Source organism: Pleurodeles waltl, chromosome 11, assembly GCF_031143425.1.
Source record: "Pleurodeles waltl isolate 20211129_DDA chromosome 11, aPleWal1.hap1.20221129, whole genome shotgun sequence".
NCBI lineage: Eukaryota > Metazoa > Chordata > Amphibia > Caudata > Salamandridae > Pleurodeles > Pleurodeles waltl.
In genome coordinates, this window is record NC_090450.1 from 316,548,823 (window position 1) to 316,566,325 (window position 17,503).

The following is a 17,503-nucleotide window of genomic DNA, read 5'->3' on the forward strand; positions in this document are numbered from 1 at the left end:
GACGGCGCGTGGAAGGGGACTGCCAAAGGAAGGGGGAATGGGAAGAGAGGGGTGGAAAACGATGGTGAGGAAGAAGGAGAGGAAAAGGATAGGAAAGGAGGGGAGGACTAGTGGGAGAAATGGGGGGGATGGGAGGAGGGGGAAAGAGAGAGGGAAAAAAGGGGGGGAATAACTTACGGTCTACGGGCTACGAGTTCCCCCTGGCCAGGAAAGGGGCCCACACCTGGGTGAAGATTTGGGCTTGATCTTGCAGGTTATAGATGATTAATTCATGCGTGGCTGTGCGGGTCATGGCTATGATCCATTCTTCCGGGGTTGGGGAGATTTCTGACCGCCAGTGGCGGAGTATGCAGATCTTTGCAGTGGCCAGTGCCGTATGCAGCAGTCTTTTTTGCGGCCTAGAGAGGTCTGGGAGAGAGGCCGTATCTTGTAAAAGTATTAAGGAAGGGGGGAATGGTGACGGGAGTAACAATGATTCAGCCAAGGTGGAGCTCACCACATCCCATAGTGGTCGGACCGTTGGGCAGTCAATTAAGATATGATTTAGGTCACAGTGTGCCTCTGGGCATCTCCAACACTGTGCGTGCGGGAGGAGCCCTATCTTGTGCAATTTCGCCGGGGACCAGTACAAGTCGTGTAAGACTTTGCAAAGGCAGAACTTTAACCGAGCCTCACGGGTACCTCTGTCCAGTGCTTCCAGGACGTCTTCCCAATCGGCTGGGTCTAAGGGCTGTTGTAACCGGGTTTGCCAGTGCAGGCGTAATTTGTCTAGGAGAGGCTGGGAGTAGAGCTGACGGGTGATTAGGTCGTAGAGACCTGCCATAACTCCCTTATGTTGGGCCAACTTCTGTAGGTAGGCCGCTATGGGTGAGGGCTGGGCCCCCCGACGGGTGGCTTCGACTCTTTGGGAGATGCAGTGTTTAAGCTGAAGGTATCTCCATTCTTGGTTCGGCTGCAGACCGAATTCTTCCCTTAACCTTGGGAAGGACTTAAGTACCTCGTTCTCCAGTATCTGAGAGAGTGTGTGAATACCAGCCTCCCTCCATTGTGACCAGTTGAGCACTTCCCCACCTATCATTAGTCCGCTATTGCACCACAGAGGCGCCTGAGCGTGGATGAGAGGGTGTACCCCGATCAGTCTGTGGGCCCTTCGCCACGCTGCTCTGGTCGCTTTCAGGATAGGGTTCACCGGGTTAGCAGGTGAGAGGTCATCACGGTAAGGTCCTCCAAGTCCCTCGTTCGCGGATAGCAGTCGCCTTTCCACTGCGATCCACTGTGGTGGGTCAGGCGCCGGGAGTAAGGTGTGGGACAGTTGTGATAGCTGTAGTGCTAGCGAGTAGTGTTCCACAGATGGGAGTCCCATGCCCCCGTGAGAGCGGCGTGCTATGAGCTTGGCGGGTGATAGTCGTGGTCGCATAGGGCCCCATACAAACAATCTAATGAGGGAGTCTATGCTTCGTAATGTGTGGAGGGGCACTTGTAAGGGGAGAAGTCCTAGGATATAGGTAAAACGTGGCACAGTGACCATCCTGACCGCCTGTACTCGGCCCCACATGGACAGGCCCAGGTAGGTCCATTTTGCGAAATCAAGTTTCATCCGTGCGACGAGGGGGCCGATATTGTCTGCCACCATGTGTGCCATGCCCGGGTTGATTAACACGCCTAGGTATTTAAGGTGCTTTGGCGTCCACCGAAACGGGAAACCCAGGAGTGTTGCTTTTGTAGTCACCCGCGAGAGGGGAAGTGCCTCACTCTTGTCCCAGTTGACGCGGTAGCCGGACAGTGTCGCAAATCCATCAATAACATCCAATAGAGCTGGTATTGAGCTTTCTAAGGGTTAACAGGATGTCATCGGCATATAAGTGGATTTTGGATAAGCCGTCAGGAAGTGCGAGGCCAGTTATAAGGGGGGAGGATCGGATGGCTGCGGCCAGAGGCTCCATGGCAAGTAAGAACAGGAGAGGAGAAAGAGGACAGCCCTGTTGTGTACCTCTACGGATAGGGAAGGGTTCTGAGAGGAAGCCCCCACAGTTGACTCTTGCCGCTGGCTGGTCGTAGAGTAGTCGCACCATTGAATTGAATTTATCTCCCAGACCAAATCTCTCTAAGGCTGTGAACAGGTAGGGCCATTCAATGCGATCAAATGCCTTTTCGGCATCTAAGGACAGGGCTAATGCTGTCTCCGGCAGTTCCATTGAGGTCCATAGGGTGTGGCATAAGGTACGCAGATGATTCCTAGAGGTGCGGCCCGGTACAAACCCCACTTGCGTATGGTGGATTAGAGACGGTATGACTTTTCGCAGTCTATTTGCCAGGATACTTGCTAAAAAATTTAAATTGCCATTTAAAAGAGATATGGGCAGATAGCTGCCACACAACAAGGGGTCCCTCCTGGGTTTCGGTATGACAGCTATAGTTGCATTATTAGATATGGCGCCTAACGACTGTGTGGAACAGGCTTCGTTTAGGGACTCGTGAAGGATATCTATTGCCTCTTTCCCTGCCCATTTATAGAACTCCGCTGGGAACCCATCCTCCCCGGGCGATTTGTGATAGGGAAGGTTGGAGATAACACTCTCTAATTCCTGTCTGTTTATTTCCCCTTCTAGGAGACTGCGACTCTTGTCTGACAGGGAGGGTAGATCAAGGCCTTCTAGGAAAGTTGTGGCTTGCGCCGGGTTGAATGTTATTTCTGGGGTGTATAGGTGTCTATAGAACAGCGCAAATTCGTTTGCAATGGCTTGCGGGTGCGTTAGTATTTCTCCGGAGGAGGCGCGAATGGCTGGTATGGCAAGAGCTGCCGTTCTTTGGCGAAGCTGGGCTGCCAGCAGGCGTCCAACTTTTTCACCTTGTTCGTAGTGCCTCCCTTGTATTCTCTGTAGGGCGTATTCGGCCTGTGTGGTGTATAGCTCGTTAAGGGCCATTTGGGCGCGTTCTAGAGTCCAACGCCCTGGTAGAGAAGGATGCGTGGTGTATTGTCTTGTGAGACGACGGATATCGAGTTCTAGTGTCGCCTGTTGTTCTTTCCTGTCTCTGTTCGCCAGCGCAGCGTCCCGCATAAGTTGTCCATGTATCGTGGCCTTGGCTGCGGCCCACATTATGCGGCTAGATTCAACAGTGCCTTTATTATCTTGGGCAAAGGAGGCTGCGTGCTCCTGTAGCTGTAACTTACCCTGTGGGGATCGGTAGCGGGAGTTAAATGGCAAGAAGAAATACATAAAGCTCTAACATCAGACACACGTTTTGTTGAAACCAAACATAAAAACTTTGTTCATTTTTCAGATAACATTTTGAGATAAAGATCACTGTTATCAGGCCAGGAAACAAACAGCTATAAAAAAACATTCACATCCCATAACAAACATAGGGGGTTATTCTAACTTTGGAGGAGGTGTTAATCTGTCCCAAAAGTGACGGAAAAGTGACGGATTTACCACCAGCCGTATTACGAGTCCATTATATCCTATGGAACTCGTAATACGGCTGGTGGTATATCCGTCACTTTACCGTCACTTTTGGGACGGATTAACACTCCTCCAAAGTTAGAATAACCCCCTATATTTTGGAATAGGAGGATTACTCCCTTTTAAAGGCAACAAACAAGTGGATGTTCTCCTACTGGGTTTCCGTTGCCATAGGAATGGTTCATAGAAATCTCTGACCTGTAAAGGTTATTGTTTGGTAGGCTTTCCCCCACCAGCTTTGGCTGCCAGAAAGTTTACATTATGGGATATATTTGCTGAAAAGGTATTGATAGGCCTTCCCTTACAACCGTTTGTCTATATAGACCAGGCTGATTTGTAAGCCTTCGTAGTACCTGGGACCCAGGATTTATTGATGTATTCTGAAGCTTCTTCCGTAATGATAGGGGAAGATTGGGACTGCCTGCTACCTTCGAAGCGGAGAGTATGAGAGAGCTGTCTGTGAACTGCAAGCCTCCAGGGCTTGCGGCCCCCGGGACACTAGACCTAGTTGGATGGCTACACTGATTGGAGAATGGTCGGAGAGGCCACCCTCCAGTATGCTGTTATCATGAGCGTGAGCCACAAGGCTGTCGGATAGGAGGAAGTAGTCGAGTCGGGATTGGGTGCCATGTACCGGCGAGATGAAGGTAAATTCTCGTTCCGTCGGGTGGGTCAGCCTCCAGTGATCCACGAGACCGTTGTCTGAAAGGACATCAGTTTGTAAGGTTCTATCTGCGTTATTACTTACGTCTAAGGGTCCCGTTCTATCCATAACTGCATCCCTAGCTATGTTCTAGTCCCCTCCTATTACATAGCAAGATGCTTCTATCTCCATCAGAAGCCGATTAATTTGTAGGAAGAAGAGGCGTTTGAGATCCGTTGGTGCGTAAACGGAACCCACGCATAGTGAGGAATCACCAATATTTAGTATGGCAAATACGTAGCTGCCCTTGGGGTCGGTCCAAGATTTGGTGATCCTATAGGGAAGGGTTTTACGTAGCAGTAATGCCACCCCATATTTTCTCGGGGTATTCTCCGTGATGGGTGAGGGTGGGCTGCAGCTAAATAGGACAGTACCAACCCAGTCACGTCGTAGTTTATCGGATTCTAGTCTGTCCAGGTGTGTCTCTTGTAAGAGGGCAATATCAGCCCGTTTGTCATTGAGGTAAGTCAGGATTTTTTTCTGTTTTATGAAATGGGTGAGGCCGTTTACATTCCATGACATGATCCGTAGAGGTACTACCGGTGTCTTGTTCGAGTCAGGCATCCCGGCCCTATGAGGGAGCTTGCCCGGGGGAGGATGGGTGGGCGCCAAGGATAGGGCAAGAGGGGACAGGGGGAGTGGAGGGGGAGGGGAGAGTAGGAGCTTACCTCTAGAAGCGGGGGAGAAGAGGGTGAGATGGGGACGGGAGAAACTATAGATGTTTAAAATAGTAAGGGGAAGAAGGAAGGGGGGGAGAAAAAGAAAAGAAAAGAACGGGACACGGGTCCTGGTTGTTCTCGAACTGTAACCTGCGGGACTAAGACCCAGGTCAGTCGAGCTCCATTGCCCGTCCGGCAGGCCGCGCGCCCCGGGAGGCAGCGCGCGTTCGGCGCCCCGGCCCCCGTCGCGCTCAGTTTTCCTTCTACACATTGGTCTGGCTGACTCGAGAAGGGTATGAGGGACAGGCCCGGCTGCCGAGGGGGGAAGGGGTTGCTTAGGATTCGCATAGGGGGGGGCATGTGCGCGGCTCCCATAATGGCTTAATTCCAGGATCGCTGTGCTATTGCGCCTTTAAGAGAAAGAAGGGGAGGGGTAAGAAACAACAAACAAAGAAAGAGAGAGGGGGAGATGTGGATCCACGAGGTTTGTGGGTGACAGGATACCTGCATAGGCCGGTTCTGCGAGGTTTATCTTATCTAGTGCACTGCATTGCGTCGTTGCACAGCCTCCGCTACTACTCTACTGCCCTCAATGGGTCTTTCACTGCACTCCCTGTGGGACGAGGAAAAGCCAACAAGCGAACAAACTAACATACACACAAACAAACGAACAAACAAGCAAACAAACAAACAGACAAACCAACAAACAAACCCCCTTCGAGACAGGTTGGCGGGAAGAGGGGGCCTTGGAACAGTTCCAGTCGCCCCAAGAGAAAGGGAAGGGGATATGCACTTTCGGTTGCTAGATGAGCCTGGTCAGAGGGGTATATCGCTGAGGGAGAAGAAAGAAAGGGAAGAGGGAGGGGGGGAGGATAGGGAGCAGGTCTCATGGGGAGAGGAGAGTACTTGAAAAATTGGTGGTATGAAGCAGGCACAATCCCAATCCAGCCAATCAGGCCCTCCGGAGGGGGGAGAGAGAGAGAGAGAGAGAGGAGAGAGAAAGGAAAGAGAGGAAGAGAGGCAGACGCAAACAACAGTGACGCTGCAGCGTCGAGCAGAGTCAGACTGGGACAAAGGCCCGCGGAATTAGGATGACTCAAGAGTTCACAAGATCAGGTACTCATCTCTCCGTTTGTTCTCCTCCGCCTCAGGATCTCTTTGGCTCAGTCACAATAGTCCAGGGTAAATTATGGCAGGATCTCTAAGAGCTCCGAGGGGGGCGGGGTGCTGGTGCCCGGTCGGCCTCAGGAGGGGGCCACCGTGGGCTTCAGGGGGGAACGGGATTTGTCCCTGTCCGACAGCTGGGTGTACATCGCCACCGCCTGAAGTACTTGACCCCTGTCATCGTGGCTTTTTGTGAGTCTCTCTAAGTCTCTTCCCCTGGAGTGGGGATCCATGGTTGCTCCCCCCTCTGAGTTAGAGGCGGTTTCTGGGTGGTTGGTTCCCGAGGATACACCTCGTATGTCCCGGAGTGTCAGAGTTGTTGTTTCCATTGGTTGCGCCTGTTCCTGGAGTCTATCTAGGAATGATCTCAAGTCCTCTGGGTCGAAGAAAGTCCGTGATTTGCCGTTCTTGGTGATCCACATCCTGGCCGGTTCCAACAGGCCAAATTTCACATCCAGGTGATGAAGGCGAGGGCGGAGGGAAAGGAAAGCTCTCCTGCGGTCTACAGTCTCTTTGGAATATCGGCTGAGAGTCGGATTTCCAGGGTGCCCAGCCGTAGTGGACCTTGCGCCCGGGCTATCTGCAGCATTTGGGGAGCCTGGCCATGATGTAGTAGACAGGCTATGATTGAGCAAGGGCGTCCCTTCCCGTCCTGCCTCTTTGGGCCAAGTCTGTGCACCCTTTCGAACTCCAGAGGAGGGTCGAATGTTATGCCTGTCAGCTTGGGGAGTATGTCCCGAAGGTAGGAGATAAGGTCCGTACCCTCTATACCCTCCGGGAGTCCTGACAGGCGGATATTGTTCCTGCGGCTTCTATCCTCCAAGTCCGTCAGTTTGCTGCGAAGGTACATGAGTTCTTGGCCACTTTCGGTCCAGGAAGCTACCTGGGTTTCCACTGTTGTCACCCGTTGGTCCAGTCCCGATAGTTGTGACTGGAAGCCTGCTATCTCCAGGCGCATGGATCTTGTCTTTGCTGTCAGCGCCACCATGGCGATGTCCATACCTTCCAGTTTGCGTCCCACCGCCGATATCTCCTGTAGTATGCGTTCCATGGATGCTCCTTGCGAGCCCTCTGCCATGTTGTCGGTGATGTTGTGAGGGTGGGGTGGAGGGTCCTGCTTCGGAGGGTGCTTCTGCTGGCGCAGGGCCTCAGAGAAGAGTAGTTGGCGGGCTGGTTTACCCGCTGATTTGCCCGTCACTTTGCCTCTGGGCATGGCAGGTTCCCCCGCAGTGATGGGGGTCTGGAGGGTATTTGTCCTTGGCTCGGCAGCGAGATAGGTTAGGTTTTGGAGGAGTGGAGGTTGGAGGGGGGAAGGGCTCTCGATGGTAAGTAAGGTCAGGTGGATGTTTCGGCCACCTAGTCATTGCCCTCTGATCCGCTGTAAGGGCACGCGCCCATCTGGGGTCCCCAGCAAAGGGGGCGGGGCACTAGCCGACCCCCACGGGCGAGGGAGTCCTGAAAGTCTGGCTGGTTGATGAACTCGGGGGTAGGTGGGCCCCCAACAAATCGAGGCCACGCGCCCCACTCACCTCCCTCTCCCCGGAGGCCGCAAGGGTGAGCGGGGGGGATCCCCAACCACGCGCTCAAGGTCCGTAGTGTAGGGGAGGGTTGAGGCGCATCCCCTGGGTCATGCCGTGCCCTCCTGCACTCAGGGCCGCAGCGTACCGGCCCGTCATAGGCCTCGGCATTGTCCTCCGCTCTGCCCGGTCGTACCAGGCAGAGCGCGCGTCTTCATTTCTGCCTCTGCCTGTGGCATGTTCTGCCTCAATCCGCGGTGCGCTTTGGTATCAAGCGGGGTGGGGGAGCGGGGGAGGGTATGGGAACGCCGGATGTGCCTCTGTCCATCAGTCGCAGGGGGGAGGCGCGTCTCCCAGGACGGGTCCTTTTGTACTCGAGGCCCCGGCTTGCTTCCATGCCGTGGGCCTCGTCTTTGTCCTCGGCTCACCTCGATGCAGTTAGGGAAAACACGGGTCTCCATTGGGTCTTGCAGCTCTCCCACGTCGCCGACCCCCTGTACTTGGATTAGCGATGGTTAGGGGGCCCTCAGGGCGCCCCCGGCTCCACCCCCCTCACCGCGCGGCCCGCCGTCCTGCGGAGCCCGTCTCCTAGACGGCCATCGCTAGTCGTGGCCTGACCACGCCCCTAACAAAAAATCTTGTTTCTAGCTCAAACGTTACCTACAACGCAGCAACACGTGTTGGAGCGCAGTAGAAGTCCCTTTGCAATGCTTGACTGCTTACCTTTCTGTTGCTTATTTCTAGTTTTGAGTGTTAAACGTATACTAATGAGGTGCAACCAATGCCCAGACACTGTTAACAATTATGAAATGACAAAATAATGAACTAATACTATCACAAATTTGATGCCTTACACCACATAATTGGCCTTTTCCTGCTGCATAGTTTACTCAACCCTACCATATAATTTGGCCCTCTCCTACCACATATATCCAGTGATCCTGGTTATATCAATACACCCCACCAGACAGCACATAAATCAATGTGCCAGTAAACTAAAGGCGTAAACACGTTCAGTTTCAATGGTTTTGTTTGAAATGGCTTTATTTTTTTCAGAGAGGAGTATATGATCAAATGTTTGATCTCTCTGAAAAATAGTAACACTTTTGTGGGGTCCTCCTTTGACTAAGGTAATTTAAAAGCTGCACTGCCGTGACACCAACGCTCAGGAAACTCGCTGTCAAGGGCATCTGCTAACAAAGCCTCCCAATTAAGTGCCAAATCTACATGCATTAAACAGGAAGTCAGGGGTTTGCTTTCTGGATAAATTCTGGGTTTGGAATGGGAGGTTGGTACAGCAGCAAGGAAGCCTTGTCTGGCCACCATGAGTGGGAGTGTGGCTATCCACTGTGAAAGCACAGCCCTGTTTTTTGCCCCTACCACTTTCCCTTCCAAGGGGAGTGAAATCTCTGCCTCTCACAAGCAGCGTGACGGGGCTTCATTGTCATGCCCTAGGGCCATGTCTGGAACATGCGCCCCATGCTATGCCTGCTGTGGACTGTCCATTTCCATTCTATATATGACAATGGGCCATAATAATCTGTGCTGGGTTGGGAAGGAGCTGCAGCAGCCTCTCAAGTTTAGAGCAGCAAAGTAGGCCTGGACATTGATGGGAAAAAAATGGCCTACATCAAGCTTCAGGCACTGGACTGCAGGCACCGCCCGAATGCCTGACTTTCCAATCCCACCCTGATGTGCTCAAGGCTGTGTGGCACTCTGAAGGGTTCTGTGAGCTATTGGTAGCTCAGTTTGGAAAGCCTTGTTCTAGGCTGAGTGATATGTGGGAATTTACACCTACCTTACATCATCCTCAACTGCTTTCTACAGAATACATTCACAGCTCATGCTGTAAAGGCCATGCATGTGTTTGCAAAGTTAGCACAATTTGAATGGCAAATATATCATAGGAACTATGAAATGTATATATAAGCATAGATGTCTAAATGCACCACAAATGGAATGTAGGTTTTTCACACCTGACACATCCCAATGGTGATGTTGAGTACACAGTGTAGAGTGCTGAACAATCTCTGACATTATTGCCCTATGTTGGGACCACAAAACTTTACAGCCATAATCAGACTTAACACTCTAACTCAGGGGCACACTGGAGCCTGTGGGAATGGAAATGATGGAGTAAAACGAAGTACTGGTGAGCCATAGAGCTGGCCATACAGGGAAAGGACCTCATCAACAAGCAACTACAGCTCCTCTGCAGAGAAGGCATGGGCCTTCTCATCTGCTTGGCCTGCCATGATTCCTCTCAGAGGTGGCAAACAGCAGCTAAAAATGGAGGAAGTGTTGATAGCAGCAGTGTCAGTAGGCAAGTGACGTATTTTTCAAACTGCAGCATACATGTACGTGATGTATGCTGTCTTCAGGGAATATGGACACAGCCATTGACTCTCTACCATCACAATCACCAACAGCCTATGGCCACTGCGCGGTTGACTTCTGCCTGCGACATCAGATACGCAATGTCCAATATGCGAGATTGGGCAGCAGCCATTTTCGCAGGTGAAAGTGCTGTATTGGTGATTGTTAAGTGTGCCACCAACACTTCAAATCAGGGATTACATGTTCAAATATGTACAAATCTTCACTTGTCTAGTGTGTTAGTGTGCATATAGGCTAGATTAGCCTGGTGCAGTGTACACCACCATGGACGGTATTTTGTACAAAAACAAATTTTGATAAAAAATGGGTACAAATAATATATCCAAGATGTATTATTTACTCAGCAACAGTCAAGTAATGGTTACGCTACAATGGGGATTGGTGAGGTATGTTGCACAATAGTCTTCAAAAGTAATATGTATATATTGCAATATGAAATAGTTTACTCTTCCCATTTCTTCCTGTGGACGCTGTGAACAATTTTCATGTACTGTTTTCAATTCACACATAGGTACCCTGGGAGAGGGAGAAGATGACAGGCTCCAGTGTACCACTCATTTCCACACCTTCAGACCATGAACAAAAGGGTTATCATCTGGAAGTTTCATTTGAATAGACAAACCATACTGGATCTATGTCATCAGTTGGAGCCCAATTTACTGCCTTAGAACACTAATCTCACGTGTATCGCAACAATTGTGAAAATTATGATAGCATTGCATTTTATGGCCACAGTTTCCTTTCAAAACACACTGGCAATATGTAGTGGCATGTCACAACCAATGTTCAGTCGTGTACTGAAAGATGTGCTTTCTGCAATAATGAGACACATTGACAGCTACATCCAGTTTCCTAGGCCTGAGGATTTAGCCAATGTGAAAATTGGATTCTATGGATTTGCTTGGCTACCACAGGTTGCCATTGATGACACCCATTTTGCCTTAGTACAACCACATGTCAGGGAACACGTGTACCATAACAGGAAGAACTTCCATTCTATCAACGTGCAAGTTGTCTGCTTACCCTATTTGTATGTCTCAAACGTCTATGCCTGGTTTCTTGGATCAGCCCATGATTCCTTTGTCATGTTGAACGGCACCATGCCCCAGCTGATGTCACAACTACTACCGGAGAGGGCCTGGCTTATTAGTAATTATGACGTGCCCTAACTTTGTGTGGGTAATGGCAGGTAGTATAATCAGGAGCTGTGTAACTTATTGTTTCACTTATGCCTGTCTTCCATCTAGGAGTCTAAGCCTATCCCAACCGGACATGGTTGTTGGCCCCACTGAGGAACCCAGCAATGCCAAGGGAAGTCCACTTCAATGAGGCCCATGGAAGGACAAGGTAGCCAGTGAAGTAGGTTTTTGGACTCCTAAAGACAAGATGTAGATGTCTGGACAAAACCGGGTGAGCCCACCTCTACTCACCCAGAAAGGTGTGTCAGATCACCATCGCTTGCTGCATGTTCCACAACCTAGCCCTGCAATGGAACATCCCTTATATCGCAGAGGATGGAGACCATGAAGTGCCACCAGGTGAAGATCCTGGAATGCCAAATGATGAAGATAAGGATGAAGAGGAAGGAGCTGACTTGCATCAAGATCTCATCAACAACTTCTTCTCATGACTATAAGTATTTTTGTCAAATGACATAACTTTGACGGTTACAGCAACTTTTGTTGTGATAGTTAGAGGATTATGTTAGGAGAAAATATCAGAGAGGGCAAGCTCTGGGAAATCCAAGTGAAAGGTGTTTGCTGAACAAGTTTATGACACATTGTTTGTTTTGGTTTGTTTTGCTCAGTCGTGGATTGTTTTCTCCAGGAGCTGACTATGTGAATTGTCTTATATGTGTTGCTTGATAGCTAATTTTCTTGGTTTTGTCTGTTGTAAGTAACTTCACCATGGCATCATCATTTGGCTTTTTCAGTGTTGTGGCATTTGATGGTAAATGATGCTGCTTGAAAGTACAATAGTTACTGGGTTGTTCCTGTTCAGACACAGACTTTGGGTGTACAAATCCTGTACCAAGACAGCTTTCACAGTGATAGAATGGAAGTTATGAGGACTCCACTGAACTTGTTCCTTGTCATGTGGTGGTCCATATGCTATCATGTGCTCCAACAAAATGTTGTGGAACCACATCATGCCATTCTCCCTTCACATTTGCTAAATCCTCATTGTGTGTAAAGTTTATGTAGCTGTTGATGTGTTTCCTCATTGAAGGGCAAAGTGTTTGTGGCACAACACAGATATTTGTTGGTGACATTCCACCAGATACTGGAGAATGAATTGGAATGATCCTGTTATCAGAAAATGTAGTACTGCCATGTGTTTGCCTATTGGTGATATTTATGAGGGTTTCCCTTTGTGGGCTAGGCGATATGGCTGCAGCTCATGTACCAATTTTATTTTGCCTAGTCAAGAGGAGATTGTCACATGTATCCCCTCCTTCCATGTTGTTAAAGCATGCAAATAAACATGTGGCCACTGGCATAGATTTTTGGTTTCATGTATGATTGTCTATGTTTCTGACATAATGCCAGGCTATTGTTGGTGCAATGGAATAAAGATGGTATATGAGAACACATTATGTATGTTTTGGTGAGACATGGTTGTGATCTGGATCTAAAAATTGTGTACATCAAACATATCCATGCTTACACAAGTGCCATTGTCAGGTGTATATGGAAATATATAAATACATTGCTAGATGAGAGACATACTACAGCAGGCAATGAGTTTCAGACCAGTGGATCTAATTAAGTGAACAAGGAGAAAAGAAACATTGTGAAAACCAAACAGGAAAACTGATATGTGAAGAAGTCAGTCATGGTCAATAAAACCATAGTTATAGATGCAAAATTGTTTGGAGTACTATGTCCAAAATACTACTGCCATTTGAAAGGTAGATGTGTCCAGAAACAGTCCACAGAGTGAATGTGTTACACTCACTGGAGGAAATTAGGTTTGTGGTTTTACTGCTTGTGGTGGTGGAGGTCTTGCCATCTGCACCACCTGGTAATTTGCATTGACATCCCCACTTGCCAGAGCCGGTTGGATCCACGGCTGCCTCCACAGGGCCTCCTTTCCTGTGGCTGCAGCAGGTGTTAATGGACCTAATGTAGTTGAACACAGAAAAAGGTAGATGGTGCTGGAATAGCCCTGCACAGGTGTGTGTGAATGTCCAGCAGCATCCCAATTAGGGAGAGCATGTTAGAGTTATGGATCTGATGGCGTATGTCCCTCTGCAGCTCCTTCATCTCCAGGATTTCAATGAGTACCTGGCCCATCATGCCTTAGGACTCATGATAGGATCCCAAGATTCGGGTGATGGTGGTCTGGGTATGAGTGGCCTCGGTGGCCTCACTCTTTTGGCCCACAGTTACTCTACCCAACCCCTACCAGCACAAGCCTGTGCCCTTTGCCCAGTGTGTCCCCTCCCAGCACGGGACGGCAAACAATGGTCATTACTGTGCACCTCACCATGCTGTGGTGAATGATGTTGGTTGAGGTGTTGTAGCTGGGGTGGGAGAGTCCAGTAACACTCACTGTTGCCGCCTGCCCATGCTGACCAGATGGGCCAGCACCATCATTCTCATCCAGATCACCAGTAGTGGTGTCATCCCTGAAGGCTTGGTTCTGGGGTGGAGTGGGTGTCTCTTCTGTGTCCAAGCTCTGGGCAGGTGCTCTTCCAGATAGCCCTGTTGTGAAATAGAGAACAATGTTACTGGTAAAAGTGTCAGATCTACATCCTAACATTTTGTGACACAGTAAGTAGAAACCTACAAAAAGACAAAATGGGTAAAGATTACTATTGTGATATATTTCAATGGTATTAAACTTGTTGTCAAGACATTTGTAGACGTTAAATATGTATACTTGATTTAAGAAGCTCATTAGATGTCTTGAGATGTTGTTTTCTGGATTAAGGGATAAACAGGACATCTCCCACACATTCAAGACAACACAGTGGAGAGTTAACATGTGTATTTGACCATTTCAAGGCCTAGCTGTGTACAAAACAGGCAATCACACAACCTGGTTGTATATTTTGCATTAGACATCATATGAGCAGTGCAGAGTCAATGGGGCACCTGCAACTTCTAAACTGCTGAGTTAACTTCATGCCTTGCAAATATTTGGGCCACACATTTGATATGCTTTCACTCACTCCATCAATTGTTTCAATTGAGGAGACCAGGACAACATAGAGCAAAGTAGACAAACATGAATTTGGGTATGTAGATTTCTCAATCAATAAGAAATTGGCATCAATTGTTATATGTCAGACAAGTGAGAAAGAGCAAAATCATTTTTATTTATTTTGAGTTGCAGAAACATGGCCTCATGGTAGTTGTAGTAATTTCAATTTATACTTGCCAACTCTTACAAAAGGATGAGTCTAGCATACCTCTTCAGAAAATGCAGTTTGGCTGGACCATATATTTAAATATTGACACAAATCATGGGTCCTGAAATTATATTTTTGTAGGACAACACTTACAGACACCATTACAACATGTGGCATGTGATCGAAATTGATACATGTGATCTTATACACAACAAGACACATTGACTTAGAAAAATCAACATCTCTGATACTTGGGGGATTGCATGTTAGGAAAGTAGGTAGGCAACACAATGACAAAAGCTGAATTGGGAGCAAATATGACTCTGAGAAATTGTGACAGTTAGTGAGATGTAATTTACCAGAAACTACTCCCAGGCATTCCTGTCAAGCCTTCATGATTTAAGATCTGCAGGACCTTCTCCTTCCAAGAAAACCATTTGAATGGGCTGCTGAGGGGCCCACCACAAGTCCCATTGGCCTCCAGGTGTTGCTTGGAGGCAAGGGAACGCACCTTCCCCCTCAGGTCATTCCACATCTTCCTAATTTTCTCCTGTGTGCGCAGGGTGTACCTACAGCATTTACTCTGTCTACTATTCTAAAACCATATGTCCCTTTTCTGACTAATAGTGGTATGTTGAACTTGGGCTTCAAACAATTGTGGCTCTACTCTTATGATTTCATCCACCAATTACTACCAACACTGCCTCTGAAAAATGTGGATGTTTTGGCTGGGACATATCCCCAAATTGAAGTCAGTGACAGCGCACCAAAAAAATACACAAAGGGATGATAACAAAATGTGCTGGCAAAGGGTGTGGAGAGTAGTAAAAGGGATGGGGAAAAAGACCTGCCTTCTCTCACCAAAATGTTGTGTTTGAATTGCTTTGCTGCAGTGGATTGGCAAAGGATCATGGCCTGGAATAGGGAGTGTTTTATAGTGTGATTTGCAGGTGTATCCACTTGGCCAATGGACATCAGATGTGTTGTATTTGTATCAATCCAATGGAAACTGTTATGGTGCTTTGCTGAGCGTCTACCGCGACAGGCTACCACTGTTGTGGAACCGCCGTGAGAGGACCACCAGTTCCATTGTGTTTTCATAATCAGCTCGGTGGGGACCTATGGCCCCGACGGCAAAAGAGTATGAATAGCCAGCAATGCAGTCTGTCGCTTTGCAGGCGAGGGACCCTCTGTCGACGCAGTTGGTGGTTCAGGCTGCATGCATTGTAACAGGGCAGGCGAAAGACCGCCAACTCAACAGAGTGCTTGGGTCCATAGTAGGATGGCAGTATGACAGTCAAACTTGTAATCAGGCCCAGAATTATCCAAAAGCAAGTAACATAACACAGTTTAAGTTAACATATTGATACATTACTAAAACTCAACATGAAAACCTAAACCAACATACTAGTGAAAAACACTACAATTACTAAAACTCAATCCACTCAAAACTCACAAACAGCACTATAACTAACTTCTAGAACTCTCTCCTAACCTCAAAGCTGCAAAAAAAATGGAAAAGGATTTATATCTTCTGACAAACAGCAGCACTTTCCAGCGACGTGGATACAGACTAAAATCAGGGAAATAGAGTACAAAATAGAAAGAAGCTGTAAAAAGAAAAGTCTGCTAAATTAAGCTAAACAAAATGAACAGGAACATAAGTTTTAAATGTTTAAAAATGTTTTCAGAATTTTAAAGATTATTAAACAAGTAAAATATGTTAAAACTGCTTCTTAAATGTAAAAAAATTGTAAAGTATAAATTAAATGATGGTATAAAGAATATGCAGTTATTTAGCATATTCTGAAAAAACATATGTCAAAATTATGTTATGAAAATGTACTTGAAACAACTGAATTCATGTTAAAAAGATCAATGGGAAAAACCCTGAAGAATTTACAACATACAATACTATTTAAACATGATTTACATTGTTTATTTAATAATAAAAATGTTTTATTTATTAATATATAAATGTTTTATTAACTAGAACTGTATATGTTGAAACATGTAAAGATGTACATGAAATAAACTTAGAAAAATTCAAGACAAATTTAAAAGCTTGCTACATATCTTTATTCTATTCTATTAATGTTAATAATGTTATTTATTACAATTATTCAATCAAGTACTATACTAATTATTTTAATAAACACCAATAATAAATTACTTACATACCATAAAGTACTCCTACTACATCAGAATACATTTTAAAAAGGAATTTAGCACTAAAACTGTTAAATTAAATAGTCGCACTCCAACATGAACCCTTTTGGAGAAAGTGTTGGATACTGAAGGGGTGACATTTACTATCCCAACTACAATCTAAAACATTTTGGGGAACGTGTTAGAAACTAAAGGGTGACATTCACTATTTCCACTCCAAACTAAACCATTTTAGAGTAGGTGTTGGACACTAAAAGGACAACATTTACTTTCCGCACTAAAATCTAAATAATTTTGGGGAAGGTATTAGACACTAAAGAGGTGACATTTACTATTCCCACTCCAATCTAAATCATTTTGGGAAAGGTGCAGGACACTAACATGGTAACATTTACATTCCACTGCAATCTAAACCATATTGGGGAAGGTACCAGACACCAAAGGGTAACATTTGCTGTTTCCACTCCAATTTAAATAATTTGAAGGAAGGTGTTGGACACTAAAGCAGTTAATTTTACTATTCCCACTACAATGTGAACCAATTTGGGAAAGGTGTTAGACACTAAAGGGGCTACATTCACTATTCCAACTACAAGCCAAACTTTTTTTAGAAGGTGTTGGACACTAAACGGATGATATTTACCATTCGTATTCCAACCTAAACCCTTTGGGTGAAGGTGGTGGGCACTAATGGAGCAACAGCTACTATTCCCACTCCAATCTAAACCTTGAAAGGTGTTGAACGCCAAAGTTGTGACATTTACCATTCCAAGTCCAATAACCCTTTTGGGGAAGGTTTTAGCCATTAAAGGGGGAACATTTAATATTCACATTCCAATCTAAACTATTTTGGGGAAATGATGGGCACTAAAGAAGCTGCATCTACTATTCCAACTCCAATGTAAACCATTTTGCAGAAGGTGTTGGACAATAAAGAGACTAAGGGCCAGATGTAGCAAAATCCGATTTTGCGACTTGCAAATTGCGAGTCTGAGCGACATTTGCAAGTCGCAAAATCGGATGCAGAATGGGGTCTCAGACACCTTCTGCGACTCGCTATGGGGTCGCAAAGA